Source organism: Rosa chinensis, chromosome 1 (genome assembly GCF_002994745.2).
Source record: "Rosa chinensis cultivar Old Blush chromosome 1, RchiOBHm-V2, whole genome shotgun sequence".
Taxonomy (NCBI): Eukaryota; Viridiplantae; Streptophyta; class Magnoliopsida; order Rosales; family Rosaceae; genus Rosa; species Rosa chinensis.
The window spans coordinates 33,324,019-33,339,635 of NC_037088.1; the positions used below are offsets into that span (position 1 = coordinate 33,324,019).

The following is a 15,617-nucleotide window of genomic DNA, read 5'->3' on the forward strand; positions in this document are numbered from 1 at the left end:
ATTAAGGCCGAGGTCCTTAAACACATCTCAAACACATCCCCATTTCTTCCACTCGAATTCGAACTCCTCAAATTTTCCTCCCTTAGAATCTTGCAGAGGTCTCTCCTCCCTTCCCTCATTGCCTGAACCATCTTCTCCGCAGTTTCCAAGTCTCCGAAACCAACATAAGCCGCAACCAAGGAATTCAATGTAGTCATACACACTGCGATCCCTTGCTCCAAAATCCTCTCCAACACAAAAACAAGCAAGTCCTTCCTTTTTCAAAAAAAAGAAGAAGTCCTTCCTTCCAACTCTAGCGCAAAGCTTGATCATCACATTGTAACTAAGCACATCTGGCTCGACACCTGACTCAGGTATTTCGTCAAATAGCTTTAAGCATTCAGCGAGTAGAAGAGCTTGAGCGCTTCGGAAGGGCCATTGCCGCCAGAAGCAGCAAGGTAGCTGACGACGGCGCTCCAGGCCTCGATGTGGGGGAGGAAGCCGAAGCGGAGCATGAACTTGACGATGGAGGTGGCGTAGCGGGTCGGCGAGTCTGGCCGGCCTTGGCGGCAGCGACGGAGAGGAGGCTGTGGGAGTTGGCGTCAAGGTGGCAGAGCTGGCGCTTATTGCGGAGGCATGTGATGATGGACTGGGCGCGCGTGAGGCTGGTGCAAGTGTTCTGGTAGGACAACTGGGAGAGCAAGCGGCTGAGGCAAGTGGGATTGGGGAGGCGGGAGGATTGGGTGTAGAAAATCCAAGCCTCTTCTGTCTTTCTCTGGCGGAGGAGGATTAGAAGCTTCTGGTCTTCATTATATATCGGTGGCTCATCGCAGTCGGCGGCTGCTGTTATGAGAGTTAAGTCTGCTGCTGGGTTGGCGACAGTGGCGTGGAGGCGAAATGAGCGCATGGGTTTGGAAATGGCGGAGGGAAAAGGCGGGGGAGAGACACAGTGGACTGGAGAGTGAGGGTGTGGGTTTGAATTGGTGGGTAATGGTGAAGATGGTGGAGGCGGTTTGAAGTTCATGGTCTATTTGGGAAGAAAAATGGAGGGTTTAATTAAGTTTGTGGAAGAAGAGATAATCAAGTTGGGTTGAGTGGCAGAGGGAGGGAGGGAGGGAGGGAGAGAGAGAGAGAGAGAGAGAGAGAGAGAGAGAGAGAGAGAGAGAGAGAGAGAGAGAGAGAGAGAGAGAGAGAGAGAGAGGAGTGTTTTAGTTGCAGGATGTGGAAGGGATAGGATGAGAGAGATAAGCATAGGGGTGATTTGGTCAAAGCAGCACAAGGGGTGTGCAAAAAGTAAAATTGGGTGTGCAAATTTCAGCCCCCTAGATAAAAACATAGGAAAATTAACAAAGATATCCAACAAAGCGACAAATAAATCAAAGCAAACAACCGGTTTCTGAGAGCATATCACGGCTCCTCTAAAATGGGCTAGTTGTGAATTTAGTGAATTTCATAAAATCTAAATATTTGAAACAATTGAATAGTTAAAATAACACCACATCATCTAATACCAAATTTTTTTGCTGTTCATTATCTTTTTTTTTTTAATAGGGGTTTGGAACCTAGCCTACCTGGGAGGCTCAACCCCATACCCGGTTCCATTTATTGAATTAGAAATATGCAACTAAGGGGACGTAAAACCTAAACCCCATGTTCATTGTCTTTCTAAAAGGAAGAAAGATTTAATTGTGATTTTACATTGACGGACAAACTGAATCCTAGGCTTGTATGTAGAACAAAGAAGGCACGTTGTCCAGTTCATGATTCATGTCTTAGAGACAAATTCAGAGTTGTGAGCAACAAGGATTCCATGAACACTAGGAGTCTACATAATTATCTGAGCTAGCAAAAGAGATCTTGTAAACTAGGAGTGTACCTTTGTGATTCAAATGGATCTAATCATCAAATCAAAATCGTTGTAGAGAACAAACAAAACTATTATTGTTAATGTATTTATAAGATTTGAGGCTGAAAACTCAAGGACAAATCCAATTCAAATTTTCCAGAATCAATTAGATGAAGAGAAAAGAAAAGGGGAGTGAATTTTGCACTCCCCAAATTGCAAATTGCACTCCCTATCAGTTTTTTAATAATATCTCCCCACTCATCAATCTATACTTCCCAAAATACCCCAAGTCAAATTTTTTTTTTTTCTGTTTTGGTCTTTTCTTCCTTATTTTCTCTCTCCCCCCACTTTCTTCTCTCTCTCTCTCTCTCTTTTCCAAACCACGACAGAACTTTCTATCTTTCTTCTCCAAACAAAGTTTTCTCCCTTTCTTCTCTAAACAAAGTCAAACTCTCTTCTCCATTGAAACATTTCCAACCTCATCCATTCATCTTTCCAAACCAGGTCACAATCCAACTTTTCTCTTTACTATATCACTATAGATCTACTCTAATTTCATGTTTTATTTTGCTTTTCTCTCCTGCATTTCAATCGTTCTTACTGTTCCTTTTCTTTTGGCTCATGAAGATATCACAAGTTTCTTTCTTCATAGCACAAGTTTCTTTCTTTATGATTTGTGGGTAATATGTTTTCTGTTAAATTGAGAAATTTCAAGTCTTTATTGCTTTTGGGATCTTTTTGAAACTTAGAGATTGAAAAATATTCCATCTTTATGCCCAAAATCAACTGCTGGAAGAAGAGCCCATGGATTCTCTGTCTTCAGATGGTACGGAAGAAGACTTACAATCTAATCACACATCTAGTATTCATTGAAGACCCCATTGTCAATGGTAAGTACATTATGAGCTATCACTGTCATTATTTTTAGAGATTCTAATTATTTTGTTCTTTCCTTGATTTACTTGAAGGTTCCTCTATGATTGATGCTTCTAATGAATTCCTATCATTATCGACTAAACTTTTTAAAAACTGAGAAGACCTCATTAGTGTTGTTCGTAAGATTGGGTTGTTGCAAGGGTATGTTATGGTAATCAAAAGACCTAAAGGCAATATATATGTGGTTATGGGTTGTGATAGAGGTGGTTGTTATCAAACCTACTCTACACTTGAGGAGAAGAAAAAGAATTCAGCTTCTCATTGAATAAATTGCCCATTTAAAATTCTGGGAAGAAGGACAGCAGAAGGGTTGTGGAAGGTCGAGATAAGTAGCTTGTTACATAACCATGAGCCTTCCACTGACATGGTTGGACATCCATATTGTTGTCGATTTGCTGAAGAGGAAGCCTTACAAGTTAAACAAATGAGTAGAGCTGGCATAAAACCACGTCAAATACTCTCTTCGCTTGGACAAAAGAATTCTGGTCTTCTAGCTATTTCCAGAAATATATATAGCAAGACAGCTCAGTTTAGGAGGGAGAGTCTAGGTGGCCATTCAATTATTCAAGCATTATTAGATGAGCTTGGTGATGCTGGTTTTTCTCATAATGTCAAATATGACCACTGTGGTCATTTGACTCATCTGTTCTTTGCTCATCCCACTTCCATTGATTTGACTAAAAGATGCTCTAATGTCTTTGTGATGGATTGTACTTATAAGACAAATAAGTACAAGATGCCATTACTTGAGATTGTAGGAGTGTCAAGCTTCAATAAATAATTTTATTCGTGTTTTGTTTTCATGCAGAAAGAGGAACAACAAGATTATCAGTGGGCTCTTGAAATGTTTAGTAAGTTGTTGGGAGCTGATAATCATCCAGTGGCGATTATAACTGATAGGGAGTTGGCATTAATGAAGGCAATACAGGTTGTGTTTCCGATGACTCCAAATCTTTTATGCATATGGCATATTGAAAAAAAATATTCTTGCACGTTGTAAGGGTCAGTTTAAGGAAGATGCAGATTGAGTTTCTTTTATGTCTTCTTGGACTGCACTAGTAGAGTCTTGGAATGAGTCGACGTTCAATGAAACTTGGAACTATTTTCAGATTGAGTACAAAGACTATGCTTCAGTTTTGACTTACATTGTTAACACTTGGATTCCATGGAAAGAAAGGTTTGTATTTACATGGACGGGACAGACTTCACATTTTGGTAATAATGTTACTTCTAGAGCAGAAGGTGCACATGAAATCTTAAAGAAATATCTTCAAGTTTCTACTGGTGGTCTACGTGAAGTGAAGGACAATATTTGTCTTGCTATTCAAAATCAGTTTCAGGAAATTAAAACTCAACTTGCAAGTGAAAAGATTCGTGTTCCTCAAAAACTTTGCATCCCTTTCTTTAAAGAGGTGATTAATAAGGTATCTTTCTATGCTTTGTTTGAGTTACAAAAGCAATATTTGTTGGCAAATACCAAAGATTATTCATCTCAATGCAAGGGCCAATTTTCCAAAACCATGGGTCTCCCATGTGTGCACATGATTAAGGATATGAACATTGAAGTGTTGCTTATAAATATGATTCATAAGCAATGGAGGATTGACACAAGACCTTTCGGTAATGATCAACATGCAAGCTTGGATCATGAAGATCCATTTAGTAGTCTTGTATTTGAGATTAAAGAGAAGTATGAAAAACAGCCACTTATGCAAAAAGAAAACACCATAAGACAGCTTTCTCAGATTCTTGGTGCATCTTGTACTTTAATTTTTTAGCCTACTCTTCAACCTCACAAAGGTCGTTCGGTAGGATCAAATAAAAGAAAGGAAACTAGCTCTACAAAGTGGGAACCTTCATATTTTGAGGTAGTGGAGAAGACATCTCGAAAATGTAGGGGCTGTGGCAATATCGGCCATTATCGTAACAAGTGTCCATCACTAGGAAAGCATACTTCACTAGGAACACAGTGAGATAACTCCAAGCTTCTTTGGGTTAGTCAGAATTTTTTGTTTACTTTCTTTCTTTCTTTTGGTTGATGCATTCTGTTTTTTAATATGCATTTTGTGTTAGTGGTAGTCATATTTTGTTCTGCACATTGTTGTACTATATATTGTGGTAAGATCTAAGAGATGGATGGTTTCTGGTATGAATAGATTCTTTCAACTTGATCTTGTCTTTTTATGGGGTTAGGCAAACTAATTATCAGTAAATTACTTTCTAGTGGATGCTTTTCTGTTGAGTGGATGGAGCATGGAACATGTTGATGACTTGATAAGAAGACTATGCCGTAGATTGTAGCATGTTTGTGAAACACATGTTGCCTTTATTTTCAAACCATGTATAAGAAGTTTAAAGAGGGTATATATGAAGTTTGCAAATTGCAAATGGCATATAGGAAGTTTGCAGATTTTGAAGCACGTGATATAATTGTAGAAACTGATTTTTCAATATATTTCTGTTTACAAAGATACACATATATAGCAGTGAATTGCTGTTGTTATAATACAAGCGTTAAACTATATTTACAGCTGATTATAACCATATCAAAATAGCCTACGAGTAATTCAATAGAGAAGAATCATGACTTGATTTCAGGAGAAGATTTAGGTTCTCTAACAATAATTAACCTTCATTACCTTGTGATATACTATGCCAAAAAGGCCTTCAGACGACAGAACTGTTCTGTCGTCTGAACGAACAAAAATGTGTCGTCTAGTACGGTGTCGTCTCTTGGGGGCATCAGACGACAGAAGTGTTCTGTCGTCTGATTTTTCAGACGACATAAAAAAAAAAAAAGTCTTGTGTTGTCTGATGAGTTTTGCATTTTGGGAACATTGTGATCTGTATCTTTAAAAGCATTCAAACAACAGTTTTGTATTGTCTGATAAACAAAACAACCACAGTATTTTTTAAATGCTATTGTGTGAAGCATATTTGCAAGACTTATTTGTGTGGTCTGAATGCCCTTAAATAAGAAATATGAACACTTATATGTAGTGTTTTCTCTCATACAACAACAATTAAAGGTTGTGCTAATTTACTTTAAACGACAATTATATGTGGTCGTAAAGAGCATAAGAGGACAATTAAGTGTCGTTCTAGGGTCCATACATACGACACTTAAGTGTTGTGTGAAAGGTCTTTTATTAGGTCTTTTATATTGTCTGTGATTGATTCCAACCACACTTATTTGTTGTTATTATACACTTTAGCCAATACTTTCGTCTAACTTATGTCGTTGTTTTGCCCTTTAGACTACAATTTTCTGTCGTCCCAATGCCAAAAAGACAATAGACTTCTAATTGGTTTTTGTGTTGTTTTTGTTCAACTGCAACCACACATTTTGGTGTGCTTTTGTTTTAGTAACTTTGTGGCAAATATGAACATTCATATCCTGAACAAATCCAAAATATAACATTGTCATATATCAATGCCATCTGTTCTTACATTGCCAATCCAAAACATTTCCAAAAGTATATATCCATATTCAGATATGATCAAATCCAGCAATTCTAACCAAAAGTAACCTCAATCTAGTAATTAAGTAATAATAATATTGTCTATATATCTTGTCTATATAACCATAGTCAGTGAAAGCATCTCCTTGTGCTAGTTCTGCAGCAAATTCACTTTTCATTTCTGCATCACACTACTGCATTTTCTTCAGCAAGTTCGCTTTCCATTTCTCTCTTGCTGCCTCATCAACATTAACTGCAGTCTCTTTGACCTGCGTAACGAACCAACCAAACAATTTAAGGAAAAGAACATTCAATATTTATGATCGCAATCATCTGAAAAGTGCACAATGTATCTTCCATACCAGTTTTTCACTCTCTTTTACTGTAACTTCAGGAATAGAGTTATGCAGAGGCTCAATGTGCTGACTGCCATCAAGTTGTACTCCAATACAATACTGTACTTCTCCGTGTTTACATAAACAAGTAGAATGGCAAATCAGTTCCATATTCTTTTCTATTCTGGTAATTGTCTAATTTGAAATTTTATTATACGCTTTTAAAATAAGCTTGCATTCAACAGTAACATTGATTTTGTAATGTAATAAAGAATATGTGAGGAGATATATTACTTTTTGATCACGCATAGGCTGCAGATGAAAGACATTCCAGAAATTTTTGCCTGGATTGAGTACAGAGAGACTTTAGCTAAGTACACAATCACTGAGCTTTATGGACTTAACCTTTACAGGAGATATTGATGATATTGACCCTGACTATTTTCACTCCAGCTCTCATAGCTCCTTTAGTATTTGTTCATCTCTCTATTGAACACACACTCTGGAAATGACTTATAGTTCCTACAGACAATAAAGTCATGGTACAAAAAACCCATAAGTCAATTTAGAAATATTACTTGTAAAGCAAGGCTTGACAAGTTGACATATTAAGTCAGAATGTAGTTCAACGTACTAAGAGCTATTCAAACATGTTACAGGTGAAAACATAAACTCCGGAGGAGATTTGCTGATAGGCTTACCATAACACCAAACATTCTAGTACCAGGTCTCATCAGTCTGAAGTTGTATACATGTAATATATCCTTGATGGCAGATTCCCCTTTCCTGAACCGTGTGTACCAGAAGTAAAAAAAAAGTTACTGATTAGTTTGAATTCACTCTGTGGTACTTGTTATACAGAAAACCAATAATAACAACATCAATGCAAAACGTATATTTGATTATGTTCCAAAGCTAGAAACCGAATGAATCTCCCATTAAATCATTTCATTCTTTCAAAGTCAAATAATCGCTAAAGATAAGAAAAAAGTCTACAATACAGCTACATACAATATTCTCCATGAACAGATCTTTTATTAAACCCTTATATGATTAATTACAATAACAGGCAGTGAAGTCATATGAAATTGATATTCAGCACTCGAATACTTTTTATAACATTTCAACCAAGTCAGTGCACATAAACTGACCCATGTCTACAATCTAAACCAATAACAGAAACTTATATCACACATAGGTGAAAATAAATCAAAACCAATAAGAAGAGGGTAACTGAGATAAGGTAGACGTAGATGTATCTCTGTTACAGTAATTTGATTAAGATCCTTTTGGAGTGACTGCGCCTTGTCCAACAAACCAACCCTACAGAGTACAACATTAATAGAGAACAACTTGTACATCCACCAATCCAGCATAAAGAGCAGAAATGTCATTAAAAGGGCATCACAGCCAACAATAAAAAAAAATCATAATGTCACATTTCTAATATATATAATCCTTTTTTAAGTTTTACAGATAGGTAGTGGCTTCACATTTGCTCCTTCAAGCTTCTCTCTTCTCTGTACAATTATATTTGTAGTTCATGGAAAAGCAAAAGTAGAAACGAAAAAAAGATGAGCCCCTAATTCAAAATCTGCATCATCAACCTACAATTGTATAATGGAAATATCTCTACTCCACTGTCCAGGGGGGAAAAAGTAACCATGATAAAAAAATTCATGTCCATCCTAACATGTTCAGTCAGTACCACACTACCACGTAAAAGATATTATTATGGGTTTCCAAAGACATGAATTTCCGGACACAAATCAACAGGGAATGTAGTATTATTCAATAATCAAAATATTACACACCATATACAACTTGAAGAGAAAAGGTACCTGTAGTTTATCTGGTGAATGAACAATTTTTTAATGTAACTCTTGTCTTTCAGAATCAGTTTTTAGCATATCAAGATCAGAATCAGATATCTGGAGAAATAGAATAAGACAAAAAAACAGAAAACAAAAAATCAAAATTGAACCAATTAGGAAATTTAAGATTTAATTTTGAACCACAATCAATTACCAAGAAATTGAATTAGTTACCCATTCTCTATTCGGCTCTGCCTTCCCAAACCAGCATATTGATAAAGAAACTAAAGTATATAGTTCGTCTTGTCAATATTTATACAGTATATAGTTCTTGCACACATCTCACATTCATCTTCATCTAAACCAAAGTATATAATTACAGTATTAATAAAGAAACTATTGATTTTGGGGTGCTGAAAGACTTTAAGCTGAGAAATCTGCTACTGTCTCAAAAAAGAGGTTCACTTACTGGAGGCAAGAATGATGGGTTAACAGGTGGAATAGCTGTCTTAGAAGGCAAAACCCTCACAGGGTAGAATACAAGCATTGTCCCGGCAATACTCAAAGAAGCCCCTGCACCTTCTGCTTAAACAAAAAGTCAAAAACCATGAACCAAATCAATAAAGTGATAGACAGATAGCAATTAGCAAAATCATAACTGCAAGATATAACTCTTCAAATTTAGGCCTTTGCTCGAGTCTTCAAATTTATAACTCTTCAACAGTTATGATTTGCTAATTGCTATCTGTTTATCACTTTATTGATTTGGTTCAATCACACACATGATCAGCTCCAGTAATTTCCAACCAAAAATAAATTAATTCTAAACAAACAAACAAAACAAAAAGCGGATTGATTCAAGTAAAGGCCAATAGCTACATTAACTAAGGTCACTTAAACTTCATTCAATCACAAAACTAACACACAAGGCTTTCAAATATTCATATATCCAATCGATATCTACTTGAGTATAGACCCAATCAACAGTCCTATGAAGCTGAAAAACCTGCCAATTTCCCAGTATTATTAGATAACCTGAACCCCACACTTTTTCATGACCCTAGAACATTTGTTATCAAACCAAACAAACAAACATGATCAAAATCTGCACCCAGTAAACAATATAAGATTTAGGCTTCCAGATTCCCTTTTGAACTTGTACTAGAACTGGATTTACTTGTACCTTCCAGAACTGAATGGGTTGAACTGATACTTGTACCTTCAATAGACATACTCAAATGCAACCTAGAAAGAAGATAATTCTCAAACAGAAGAACACACATACTCAGTATACCTTCAATGTATACCTTTTTGGGGAAAGAAATCCTGAGCTGAAGAACTGAAGGAGTAAAGAAATCCAGAAGCTGCACCCGAAAACCAATCCAACACCCACAAATTTCGCAGCGACGATGGTCGAGACGGACCAAAATATGCACATATCCACTCAAAATCTCAATTTAAAGAAGAACAAACACCAAAAAAGAAGATCGAACCCTACAAAGAAGAAGAAACCTTTTTTGGGAAAGAAATTCCAAAGCTGCCAACGAGTGAACCTCAGTCCACCTTAGGAACCGAACCCTGGAACAAACCCTCTCTTTATCTGTGTGCTCAATGAACAACAAAATCCCAAAAGGAAAACGATTTTGTTAGGTCTAATGGGAAATAGAAATCCAAACTCCATCAAAAGAGACCCAAACTCTGTCAAGCTTTCATCAATAACCATACCTAATAATATCGAAGAGGTAACGGTATCAAGAAGAACCAAACTCTATCAAGATTTGATCAATCACCGAACCAACTAATTTGGAGGAGTGAACGTTATCAAACCAACTAATTTGAGGGTGAGAGCGATGGTGAGTCGGAGGGTCGGAGGGAGGCCGAAAGCGATGGTGATTGAGAAATATGATACCATATGAATACAAATCGATGTTCTACAAACCCAGTATGAGTTTTCTCCTCAACCCAATTCCCAGAAGTCGCCGAGTCCCGGCCAGGACCGACGGAAACAATACACCGCTCTTGGAATCAACGACGGAGGCCGGAGTGTCGTTAAGGGACAGCGAGCCCTAAAGTGGCAGCGAACGATTGGTGAAGAAGAAGTTGAGTGCGTTCTGGAGAAATGGGTGTCTTGGGTTCATGGGGTTAGTGTGCGAGATGACAGCGGCTCTGCAGCCTTCGTCACCTCCTTCTCCAACAACTCCTTCCCAAATCCCTATATCGAATTTACAGCCACACACACAACAAAATTTTGAATCACTGGAATTAAAGGGAAGGAGAGAGAGAGATGAGACTGTCAGCTCCGATAAATTTCCCAAATCTTCTGTTTTGGAAAAAGCACAATGAAAAAGCCATAAACATATCAAAAGGAGAGAAAATTACCCATCCATGGTGAGTGAATTTTTTTTTGCTTAGAGCTAAAGAATCTAAGCTCCATAATTTGTTTTGTTCGATGAGGAAGAGATGGCAGATGAGAGCAAAGAAAGAAGGAGAGGGACTGAGGGAGAGGGAAAGGAGGCCGCGAGTGTGAAAAGTTTTAACTTTTGGCCCAAAAAAAGGGCGCCTTTGTGTCAAAATAAATTGGAAAATTTTAAAACCCACACTCAGACAACATTTAAATGTTGTCTGAATGTCACGAATTCTAGTCAACTAGGGCGTGGCTATTTGAGAGGGAAAATACTCAATCAACTTTTGGATATCCCTCCAAAATCACCACCTTCTACAACTACACAAATGTGTTATCTGAATGCTCACCATTTATCCAAATTTGAGATAGGAAATCACTACCTTCTACAACTACACAAATGTGTTGTCTGAATGCTCACCATTTATCTAAATTTGAGATAGAAAATCACCACCTTCTACAACTACACAAATGTGTTGTCTGAATGCTCACCATTTTTCCAAAATAAACCAGTATGGTTTTAGTGTATATTCAGACGACAGAAAAAAAAATTATGTCGTCTGAAAAACTCAGACGACATAAAACAAAACTTATGTCGTCTGATGCGTGTCGTCTGAAGGCCTTTTTGGCATAGTATGGTACTTGGTGGTATTTTTGACAGTCTGCATTTTGTTTCTTTGTGCAGAGAGCAAGAAATTTTTTGAACTTTTTGAAGTGTGACCCTCTTTAAGGAAGAGCTGGAAGAAGAAAGTCATATTATTTGAGGGGGCTCTCTTCAATGTACTTGGTCCGGAGGATTTTTGTTCAGCATTCCATGGACTATGTTAGGGGACATATTATTTGGTATTGGTAGATGTTATTAATAGGGGATTTAAATTAGTTAGCTTAGCTTCAACAATGCAACTATGTTCATTGTGGATTTGATTGAATGAGTTGTATTGAGATTATCATTGGGGCTTATGCATTTGTTTTTTATCATTGGCCAACACAGGACCTCAAAACTGGGAATTTTTGTCTTGAGACAAGATAATGAACCATTTGTTTGGACCTGAATTTAGCCACTCCGATGTAAGGCCATTTGGGGAGTTGGCTGAAAAGACATTGAGTGATACGCCCGAGCTAAAGGTGTCGTTTGACCAAGGTAAAGTTTTTGAATCATATGACTAAGAAGAGTGTGTCGTTCGGCCATTTGGCCGAGATTTGTGACTTTGGGTCGGCCGACCTAAAATTAATAAAATGGGCCATACAACCATACCTTTAGACAAACTAGGTGAAAAATGGGTGAATGCGCAAACAGGTCAAGAGAAGGATTAGGAGTGCTCGGCCAAGCCCAAACAATAAATTCGGCCGAGAGGTCATTCATGGAAGGAATTCTCACAAGGAAGGAGTTCGAGTCGATTAATGATTTCGATTGTGAAGATATCAGATATCAGCCAAGTCAGGATTTTATGAGACGAATAAATCCTAAAAAGAAAGAGAATCCTACTTAAGTTCCACGTCTTGGAGGACAAGTTAGCTAGGGTTTTTGACTTGTATATATAGCACTTTGTAACTCGTTGTAAAGAGGTCCTGCACCACACAAACAAATCAATATACAACTTTTACTCCAACCTTTCTCTTACTCTTTCATAGGTATTTTGCCTTCTATTCAACTTTCATAACTTGTTTTCATTTTTAGTTTCTTACTTTTATTTCAGTCGTTACATTCAAGCACTTTACTTTCTTGTTCTTTATTTATCCGCACTTTACTTTTCGCACTTAGGAGTATTTCGTAACATAGAATCATCATCCGTCTGATCTCTTTCGGCCAGTCCAGATTGGATCGATGCGATTCGCTGTTTACACATATATAATCTCACAACGCGTTGACAACCGAGTCCACTTCACCTTCGTCTTCACCGTGATTTGCGAGTATCTTCACCCGATAGACCTCTCGCTTGTCATTCGAACCTTTGAGTTTATCCAAGAAGTGAACGTGATAGAAGATCCCGGTCAGAATTGACGCCTAACCAAAGTCCTTGCAACAGAGGCTTTAGAACCTAACGGCCGAGAGGGTTCCTTCATCGGCCTACAATCTCTTGAAAGTAGTCGGATACAAGCGCAAATCAGATCTAAACCTCAGTCGGCCATTCGGCCGTGAGTTGGCACGCCCACGCTATTTCAGAAGGACAATTCTACCACAAGTCCCTCGGCCCTGATTTCGACCGAGACAATTTTGAGGCAAACACCATTATTCATAAAGGAACAGATCCATTATTCATAAAGGAAGATAGAAAGTTCTATCGTGGTTTGGAAGAGAGAGAGAGAGAGAGAGAGAAAAGAAAGTGGGGGAAGAGAGAAAAGAAGGAAGAAAAGACCAAAAGAGAAAAAATAAAATAAAATCTAACTTGAGGGTGTTTTGGGAAGTAGAGATTGATGTGTGGAAATATATTATTAAAAAACTGATAGGGAGTGCAATTTGCAATTTGAGGAGTGCAAATTTCACTTCCCAAAGAAAACTACCATTTAAATTAACTCTAAAAAGCCTTTATGTTTCATGAGAAAGAACGGACGAAGAAAATAAGGGAATGTGAAAGAATGAGAAAGCGTTCCAGAGTTCTAGTTCATGGATGGAAAAACCTAGGGTTTGCTTTTTGTTTGGATGCAGAAGTCAGTAACTTTAACATTCGTTTCAAAACAACAAAACATAAATAAAGGCTAAATGATGTGGCATAATAAAATCCATGAGATTACTTGTAAGTTGGTGATCTAACGAACTTAACAAAAAATTGCACATAATTAACCTATCTTGATCCTATCTTAAAATAGATAATCCTTGGTCCTTGATTGATAGTCAATAATTTATTGAAGAACTAGACAATACATTATATGGTAGATCTTAATATCGTTTGCACATATTCAATCCCTTGTAACTATCTCCACGGTTTTGTGAAAATCTTGGTGGTTTAAGTATAGGTAAGTAGGTAACCACTAACCAGAAGACTAAAGGAACACGGATGGTGAAATAAAGGTAAATTTAAACTCAATTGCAAAAACAAAGAAAAGAACAAATAACAAGGGAGAAGAACGACGCGGTGAATTGAGCAAAATGAAGAAAATGAAAAGTGAAAAACTAATGGTGTAGGACTAACAGAGTTAAACAATAATAATATTTGATATAGAAAAACAAAATTATTTGATGTGGCTTAATAAGGAGCATTGGATTCTATTGATGATCCAAATTGGATAAAATTCACATAAATTCATAACTTATTAACTTTAGAGGAAACATATTACCCAACGATACATACATCAAAAATGTTAAAAAAAAAGAAAAAGGAAATCAAAACCAACTATTCCAAGGTCGGGATTCCAAGATACATATCCTTCATAATATCATGAGTGATTTGAAACTGGACTCGAGTTGAGATCTGTAACAAAAATAGAAGTAGATCAGATAAAAGTAACACTAATTTTCCTCTTTGGCTAGCTTGATGTGAAGATCAAGAGAGGGGATGGGGGAAAGAGAGCTAACAAACTTCTGGAATTTCAGCCAAAGCTCGATGAGGGCTCACAACCTTGACATGCAGTCCGCATTTATAAAGGAAATTGAGGGTGTCAACAGCCACACTGGCATCTCTTGGTAAACCTAGCCAAAGACTGTCGGTTTTTACCACGTTGAACAACATCTTACCTTAAACACCGATGTGGGAACGACGGCGTTCTTGGTGGGGAAGAACAAAAGGGTCGGTTTGGGGGTGAAATGAAAGCATTCTTGGGAGAGTAACTTGGAGAGAAAATCGAGTGGGAGTGAGGTTAGTGAGTGGATGTCAGATTAAAACCAAAACTCTTACAAACTCTTAAGGGAAGGCTAGTGAGGTTAGGAGAGCATTTATTGTCTAGCTACATTTTCTACCTACTCTTTAACATTCCTACAAGATTAGGTTAAAGTAACTTTCTTTCCTTTCCTTTTTTTTTTTTTTTTTTTTTTTCCGTCATGATTTTTGATTTACCACTTTTAACTCTATCGTTAGACATTAATTTGATGTTCCAACATTCCAAAAAAAAAATTGATGCTCCGGCCAACATAATTTCGACCTCATCATGTGTCACACGGCTTAGAGTTGTGGTTTCGTTGCATAATGATCGCTTGAGGCGGGCAATAATATTAGGCTATATTGTCATGATCGAGAGTTGCACTTTAGCAATATCTAATAGTTGATGAAGCAAGTAATCATCCGTATATATCAACCAGCACTGATGATAGAATGAAGTGTTTTGACAAGATAATGCTTACTGTTGATGCAAAATATAAGATTCCCAGATATAGTCTTTTTTATTTAGCATTGGAGGCGACTGAGGAATTTCAGCAGTATAGGGACTGGAATCATGTTATGAGCCGTGGTTTAAAGATAGTGCACGAGCACATAGATAAGAAAACAGGCAGACAGTCAAACTACGACGGTTCCAAAGTAATGGAGCTCCTCAAATTTTTGAGGAATGCATATTGGCATCGTAAAAAAGTCGCACCGGAACAGCTTGACAGTGATGTGAGAAGACACTACCACGATTTCCTTAATTGTGTTTATTGTGCTGCATTTAGAATATATGATACAAACAGGGCGCAACTCCATGCACTAGGGAATTGATTAGCTAAACTGGTTGAATCATGGAACCAAGGCATGGTCTACTTCAACCAATTCAGTTTATGACTTTGAATTGTACATGATATTTCTAATATTTATGAACTTAAATTTTTTATCACACAAATTTCTCATCATCTCGACGAGAGAAAATAAATAACTACTCCATTCTGAAAAGAAAAATTATAAATCTCGTAATTTCACCGTATAATAAGAATCATAT

The 15,617-nt window shown here is 37.3% G+C and overlaps 1 long non-coding RNA gene across 1 annotated transcript; it reads left to right on the forward strand.

Annotated features, from left to right (window-relative positions):
* Positions 1–2,186: 2,186 nt before the first annotated feature.
* LOC121051061 lies at positions 2,187–6,886 on the forward strand. Its single transcript, XR_005805003.1, has 3 exons — positions 2,187–2,715; positions 3,570–4,755; positions 6,617–6,886. It is a non-coding gene; the product is annotated as an uncharacterized LOC121051061 (long non-coding RNA).
* The last annotated feature ends 8,731 nt before the right edge of the window (positions 6,887–15,617 follow it).